Source organism: Echinops telfairi, unplaced genomic scaffold (assembly GCF_000313985.2).
Source record: "Echinops telfairi isolate 266 unplaced genomic scaffold, ASM31398v2 ScPeMD7_7473;HRSCAF=8511, whole genome shotgun sequence".
NCBI lineage: Eukaryota > Metazoa > Chordata > Mammalia > Afrosoricida > Tenrecidae > Echinops > Echinops telfairi.
Window position 1 is genome coordinate 11,434,648 of NW_022111377.1, and position 8,535 is coordinate 11,443,182.

General features: G+C 38.6%; 1 protein-coding gene across 1 annotated transcript in view; it reads right to left on the reverse strand.

Moving 5' to 3' along the window:
* TRDMT1 (tRNA aspartic acid methyltransferase 1) overlaps positions 1–5,078 on the reverse strand; it is a 27,026-nt gene extending 21,948 nt beyond the window's left edge. The window contains exon 1 of the mRNA XM_004716004.2: positions 5,062–5,078. The gene's annotated coding sequence lies outside the window, so the exon portion shown is untranslated. The remainder of the gene's footprint in view (positions 1–5,061) is intronic.
* Positions 5,079–8,535: the final 3,457 nt, after the last annotated feature.

Sequence of the window (8,535 nt, forward strand, 5' to 3'; positions counted from 1 at the left end):
AAAAAGTTAACAATTCTGAGCCCCTAATAAAACAATATAAAAAAAAGTTAACAGTTAACAAGGTGAAGAGAAAGTGTGAGGCCAGAGTGTCCTTCTGTATCAGTAGTAAAGGAAGGCATCTTTAAATGCTTTCAGAGTCAGAGAATTTTGCCATAGTGTGTAAATGACAGTCAAAATTTGAACTACGTACGTGGTACCCCTATTACTTTGCAGTTACTCTTGTACTCCTTCCCCAAACACATACAAATTCTATTCTGTGTTATCCTGTCGCAAATCAGAGTGTGTGTATGTGTGTGCATTTGAGAAAAGCTTTAGAAATCAAAGTATTTTAAAAATAGTAATAAAATTATTTGAGACTTAAGGAAATCATCAGTGACATTACAATATCACATAGTAGCTACACAAAGCTAATTGTTTCTTAACTGTTGGTAGCTAATCGTTTATCTTATCTCAAGTATCAAAATAGAAAGAAATGAGAAAAAATTAGGATATGAGAAGCTAGGGTTCATAGAGCAGGACCCAAGAAGCAAATCCCATGTCAGGAGAAAGGCCAAGGAGAAAAGCTCCCACACATTCAGAAACCATCACTCCTCAGGTACGGCAGCTTCCATTTTGTCTGCCATGAATGGATTCTAAGGGAAGTCTTCATCTCTTTTTTTGTTTTTCATTATGATTGCCTTTTATTACGAGTGTCTTTCCAAATCTGATCCTCATATATCTTTGGGGGTTGGCATGAGGTTGGTAACAGCTGAAAATTATGTGTTGCAATTATTAATGATAAGATAAACAAAAAATAAACAACCCATACGAGGATGGTCATAATTGAGTTTCACAGTAACTAGACACATCGTAATGAAGTAGGGAATGCCTGTAAATATTGATTGTTTACTAGCATCCAGACACGTGGCTAGGATCAGTTATCCCCAAGCCCCTGTTGGAAATAGTGAGGGTTAGTCAGCAAGCTCAGTGAGCAGTCACTTTACCTTCGCAGAAGTGAAGGTTATAAATTATCCTTGTCAAAGCATCTAAGATATCTTCAGACATATATAAAGGAAGACTTAAAAAGATAACAAACAGTGGTTGAAATGGTGTTTTGTTGTATCTATTTCACAAAATAGAAATTAAAGGAAAAGTATGATATAGTCTGCTTGCATGTATATATAAAATACACCCAAACCAAACCCAGTGCCATCAAGTCAATTCTAACTCACAGGGACCCTACAGGAAATAGTACAACTGTCTTTGTGGATTTCTGACACTGTAAACTTTTTAAAAAAATAAATCTTTTTCTTGGAGGCTCTAACAGCTCTTATAACAATCCATACATCAATTGTAGAACGCACATTTGTACATATGTTGCCATCACCATTTTCAAAACATTTCATTCTACTTGAGACCTTGGTATCAGCTCCTCTTTTTGCCCTCCTACCCTCGTGAACCCTTGATAAATCATAAAGTATTATTATTTGACACTGTAAACTTTTATGGGAACAGAGAGCCTCATCTTTCTCTCATGGAGTAGCTGATGGTTTCAAACTGCTGACTTCGTGGTTAACAGCCCAATGAGTGAATCATTAAGCCACTATGCCACCAGGGCCTATATATAGAATGTCTATAGATATAATGCAGCAGCAAACTTGGATTCTCTGCAGTTGGGTGATATACTTTTATCTTTATTGGGGCTGGTTGAAAATTACAGAGTGATGTGCTAAAAGTGGGCCACAATCAATCATTAATTCTATGTTTTGTGTTATATGCCTTCAAGACTTTAAAACTGGCAAAAGCAACTGCTAAATGAATGTTTCACATATCAATACAAAACCTAATGAGATAAAAATTCATTTTTCAGGGAAAAACGGATTTTTAAAATCAATAGCCAAGTGAACTGTTTTCATTGATTGAAAACTTAATACCAGTTGTATGACAAAATATTAGGTTATGAGAAATGGATATACTAAGATATTACTAATACTAATTCAACCTACCCTTTCAAAACAAAATTGTTTGGGGGTCTGGGTGTGTTCCTAAAGGAAAAGTTAAACTTACTCAAATAACAAAAAGAAAAGCAAGCCTGTCAAATCTCAAAATCCTAATCTCCCACAAGTTCTCCACTGTATAATTTAAACATGCAGTCACCAAAGATGTTCATTAAACTTGATATATAAATTTTGAAAATGCCTAATAATGTAAAAATAGTATTGTGAAAAATAAATTATGTGACGTATTATAAATGCTGGCCTTTATGCCTGTGGCTATGCTAATGGACAGAATTAGAGGGTGCTAAAGTCTCCATGTTAGTAGGAGGTATGAATGAGCACCCTTGGATTCCTAGTTAGAGAAACATAGTACGAATGCTTCTAAGAGTTTCATGTTGCATCTACAAAGAAAGGATTTAGATGAGGACTTAACTAAGGGGGTGAAAAGGAGGGGACAAATGAAGTTACATCAAGAGACTTGTAGGTGAGCTATAAGAAATTTCACTGAGGACAAAAAGAGTTCCTGTTATAAAGAATTTTCTTATTAAAAGGAGAAAAGAATAATACGCTACATTTGAATAGCAATAATCTTCCTTTTCTGATCACTCTTTCATTAAAAGTCGGAAAGAAAAACCTCTGATTGACAGTAATAAAAAAGTACAAGTTCGCATTCTACCTACTTTTTCTAACCAAACAAGTCAAAAAGTTTAACTGCTACTAATAATAGTTTATACATTATCAAGGGTTCTTGAGGGAGGAAGGATGGCGGGAGGGGAAAAAATGAGGAGCTGATACCAAGGGCTCACGTAGAAAGTTTTGAAAATGATGATGGCAACAAATGTACAAATGTGTTTGACACAATGGATGTATGTATGGATTGTGATCAGAGTTGTATTAGCCCTGAATAAAATGATTTTTTAAATTTAATTGCTTACTTATATCATGCATACTTTTTCTCCAAAATGTAAGTATAGAACCAGCCAAGTTCGAATTAAGATTTACTTTCTTCCTCATTTGCTTCTTCATCATTTATCTTTTAATCTGTATTTCCTATAGGAGAATAACACCTTAAATTAGCTCATTATAATCACACCTGAGACATTTAACCAGGTATGTTAACACTGACATCTAGTTGTGAAAAGGAAGATTAATTGCATGCATTAATGTCTACTTCCTTTCATCCAGAGTGAGAGATTAATTAAGAATAAAAGTACTAATCACAAAGGGTCTTGTAAGGATTATACACTTAAAATCATTGCCAAATATTTGTATCAGTTAGGAAAATAGTTTGTCTTGGAAAAATAATAAAACAAAATCTGTCATTCAGTCAATTCTGACTCAGAGCAACCCTATATAGTGTTCAAGACTAAATATTTATAGGAGCAGAGCAGAAAGCCTCATCTTCTCCCTGAGGAGAAGCCAGTGGGTTTGAACTGCTGATTTTGCGATTAACAGTCAAAGCTCATCCTATAGTACAGGTTTTAGCATATCAAAACTTATTTTTATGAATCAAACAAAAAAATAACATAAATGTTTTAAAAAACATTCCTCTAATATTCTTAGAAGTTCAGCTAGTATTCAACCTATTTTTTTTTAACTGATCTTGATATCAGGGTTATATCAACTGAATACACGGATGGACAGGAATGCCCTGTCACAAACTTTGCACTGTGTCTCAGGAATTAACTGAAACACTGCTACTCTCATAAGATTGATAAGAAAAAATGGGGGAAAGGAAAGAAACTGATTTAGCAAAATGCCTGGAATGGAGGCTACAGCTGTTGAAGTGGAACAGAAAGAAAGATATCAAATTAAGGTTAAAAACAGGAGCACACTGGGGAAGCTTTAAGGCAAAAGCACATAAAGATGCCAGGCCAATGATATAGCGCAATTTGTCGAAGAGGAAGCAAGTAATGTTGAGAAGGACCTGGAGGGAGGAAATTAAGACATAAGAAATATTTCCAATATTATCTCTAAGAAAAATCCATGTCAAGTGCTGGCAAGATCAAATGGCTAATGCAGCCGCCGCTCCCCTCTGCCCTCCTGCCAGACTTGAAGTGTCCTTGGCAGCACAAAGGGAGGCAAGCAGTTCAATTAGCTCCTTCCAAAAGAAGTCACAGAACCCCGCACCAAACTCTATTACTTACTAATCCTCAGTGCTGAATGTTCATATGGCCACACCCAGGTCTCTATATTTCAGAAAAGCATGTCTAGATGTAGGTAGCTGAAATTAAAGCCAATGTAAAACTCTGTAACAGCAAGGTTCTGTTTGATGATAGAAATGTCTATTTAAAAAAACAAACTCACGGCCATCTACTCAATTCTGGCTCACAGCAACCCTATGGACACAACAGAAGTGTCCCAGTGGCTTCCAAGGCTGTAAATCTTTGGGAGCAGAAACCTTTACCGCTTTTTTCCTGTGGAGCGCCTGCTGGGTGTAAACTGCTCCTTTTGCAGTTAGCAGGCCATTGTGCACACCGCAATACTACCAGTGCTCCTTGAAACATCTAATGTGGTAGCCATTAGCCACAGGCGGCCATTGAGCCCTTAAAATGTGGCTAGTGCAATTAGGGAATTAAAACTGTAATGAATCTAAAATAGCTACCTATGGCTAAGAGCTACAGTAACGGACAGCACGCCTCTATCATCATTCAAGCCCACCAATAATAGAAATCCTAGACTGGAGGCAGCTTGATGAGGTTGGAAAGCATGCCCTACGTAGTCAGAAAAATTCATGTTCAAATTCTGGAAGTGAGAAGTACTAGCTATGCAGTTTTAGACATATCACTTCTTTCTCTAAGTTTCAATTTCTTCATTACTAAAACAGACATTGTAATAATTCTCATGGAAGGCTATCAGGAAAAGTGAAATCAACTATGAAAGACGTCTAGCATATAGAGTGTGTTAGTCCGGGTAGACTAGAGAAACAAATCCATAGAAATTCTTATGAGTATAAGAAAGAGGTTTATAGACAAGAGCAGTTGGGTATTGAGAAAGCATCCCAACCCAGTCCAGTCCAAGCCCATAAGTCCCATATTAGCTCTTATGTTCCAATACTAATCTATAAAGTCCTCTTCAGACTCACGAAACACATGCAATGACACCGAATGCAGGACGATCACAGGCCAGTGGGTATAAAGTCTTTGGATCCAGCGGCGGTGTAAGCATCTCGGCGCTGGCAGGGGTCTCTCTGTGGCTTGTCCAGCTTCCAGGGCTGCATCAAGGTAGGTCCATGTGGCTCCTCCGCAGGGATGCCTCGCAGGAAGTCCACAGAGAGAGAAAGTGGCTCCCATCTCCAAGGAGGAAAATCCAGATTTCCCAGCATTCTCAGGAGAAGGTCATGCCCACACAGAGGCCTCAGTGGCCTCTGATTGACAGGCTAGACTCCACCCCTTCACTCTTAATCGTCAAATTGACAAACGATTATGTAACTACCACATAGAGGATGCTCAATGATTATTAAAACGATTCTTTACTAACTGGCACCTCTCTTCCACGTTATGGCTGTTAGCTGTTCTGGGGGAGCCCCCACTCATGGTGACCCCAGGCACAACAGAACAAACACTGTGCCATCCCCAAGCATTGATAGCAAGAATTGGAACTGACTATTGGAATCTGTGGGGTTTTCACTGGTTGACTTTTATAATACTAAATTATTTCATTTTTCTGGCACTTTCATTCACTCAACAGTTCTTTTAATAAGTTCATAAGCCCTTTTTCCAAACAACTTTGTTGGTGTTCTTGGGTCGTTGGTGCTGTGGGGTTGAGTTCAACCCAGAGAAAACATGTGTTTCGCAGAAAGAAGCATTGCCCAGTCCTGCGCGACCCTCACAGTCACGATGTTGGAGCCCACGGTTGCAGTGACTGGGTGAATCCATCTCTTTGACAATCCTCCTCTTTTTGGCTGCCCTTCTACTTTACCAATCACAATGTCCTTTTCCAGGAATTGGTCTCTCTTGATAACATGTCCAAACTACGAGACAGCCTTGCCATTCTTGCCTGCAAAGACATGCTGGCTGTACTTCCTCCAAGATTTGCTTGTTCTTCTGGCAGTCCTTGGTACTTTCAGTATTCTTTGCCAGCATCACAATTCAAATGCATTAATTCTTCTCTAGTCTTCTTTATTATTTCATTCTAAGTGTTTTTGAAACATCAATTTTCTTAAAACTCAGAAACACTCCTTCAAGTAGCCATCTGAGAGAGATGTCAACTAAACCTACTGGAAGAAAAACACCAATATCCGGCATCCAAGGATCATAAAGTATATAATCCAAATCTGAAGGAGGGAATAGTATCAGAGCTTAACCTGTGAGTTTTGGGTTTGCAGAAGGCTATGGATGACAGTGCATGCCCAAAATACATTGGCGGAATGTATACAAGGACTAAGCCTCCAGTGGCTTACCTCTCACAATTCAGGGATGGAATCACCTGGTTATCAGGTAGAGAGTACTGGAGAGATGACTACAGTAGACTAAGATGATAAATAGGACTTGAAGGGTTAACACCTTGTCACTTGATCTTCCTTCTGATACGCTTTGGGCTTGATCTGGTTTTTAATATTTGTTGTATTTTTTCATATTAGGGTTTAGCTGGGTTAAATTTTGTCACATTTGGTAGCCTTCTTCACCCATCATTATGTGTTTTTCTATGATTTTTGGTATATGAAACCTAGGATGGGTGAATCTACAGACACAGTAAGTAGAGTACGGGTTCATGAGGGGCATGGTGAAGGAGGTGAAGGGGGGTGGAGGGGTGGTAAAGGGGAACTGATACCAAGTAGTTCAAGAGTGAATAAAATGTTTTGAAACTGATTTTTAATAGCAGTTGTAAAACACTGCTCAATGTGATTGAACTACAGAATGGTATGATTTCTGGATTAGCTCCTAATAACATGGTTTGGGGAAAAAAATTAATCTTACATTAAACAAATTTGCTAAACTCTCAACAAAAATAAGAAACATAAATATTCCTTCAAGTTTTGACAACTCAATGATAAAAATCACTTAAAGATAATAATTAAGACGGTTTGTGTTATGAGTCACTTGGGTAGGCCATAATTCTCAGTGGTTTGGCAGATATTTTACAATTATCCTGAGCAATTCAATTGCAATAACCGGCAATGGAAGTGGATAGATCTGACCTCCTCCTCTGGTTTCCCGATTGCCACGAGCCAGGAATCAGACCTGCCTCCACAAGCTGTCCTTTGCCGATTCTGACACCAACCACCCCCTCACCCATTCCACTTCAATGCTGGGTTCAAGAATTTGTTGCATGGCCACACATAATTCACAGACAATAATTGCAAGTAAGGGAACTTATTTGGGAAGGGAATAGGTTACCACAAGTCATGATTAGCAAAGAGTAATTAGTCCACAGCAACATCTCTCCTCATTCACTTCAGACAGACACCTTAGACAACTGATGGGTTCAAGGTGGTCAGTAGCCCTACACCATCAGAAATCCCCAGTTTAGGGCACAAAAACATTATTAAATGGTGTTCTAACTACCTACTCCAAGGTACAAGAGCCCTGGTGCCTGGTGGTGCAGTGGTTACAACTTTGGGCCGTTAACCACAAGGTCAGCAATTTGAAACTGCAGTGGCTCCGCTGGAGAAAAGATAAGGCTTTCAACTCCCATCAAGAGTTGTAATCTCAGAAACCCACAGGGGCAGTTCTTCCTTGTTCTATAGGGTCACTACAATTCAGTATCAACTCAATGACCGTGAGCTTGGGCAGGGGCGTTGGTGTTAATGGGATACTAGTTGTGCTGCAACTGCAAGGTCAGCAGTTTGAACCCAATTGGCAGCTCTAAGAGAGAAAGGTGAGGCTTTCTGCTGTGGTAAATATTTACAGTCTCAGAAACCCACAGAAGTAATTCTACTTTGTCTAATAGGGTCGCTATGAGTCGGAATTGACTAATAGTAGGGAGTTTGGTTTTAACTTATTCCTATATCTGGACATGAAATACAGTGCGTCCTGTGAGAGCCACAACTTGATGGAACTGCCTTGTTTTTCTGCATCTTGCAAAATTCAATCTCTGGAAATAAACACAGCTAAAACAGAAACTCAAAATTATGGGCAATTAAAGAAAAGCCTTTGAAAGGATTGAAAACATAAAAGGACGTTGGACTTATCAATAATGACAGTGAACCACATTGGTAAGCTTATCTATCATTCTGGCAAAAATTTAGTATCTAGGCAATAGTGTTCAGGAAAACATGCTCTTCTTCATCTTTGTATTGTAGCATAAATTGATAAAGCCCTTAAGAGTTATTAAAAATTGCTAGTCCATCTCTGGAAATTATACTAAGAAAATATTGGGCCATATAAAGATGTAAGTATGAGACTATTGCATATGTTTGAGAATTGACTTACTAAAAACAATAATCCTCTACATTTATCATCAAGAAATGACATCCCACCCTGACTGGCTCATCTCCTCCCAAAGACCCCTCTGCAAGGGGATCTCCAGTGGCCTACAAATGACCTTTGGGTCTCCACTCCGCACTCCCCCCATCATTCACTATGGTAAGATTTTTTGTTCTGATGATGCCTTATAC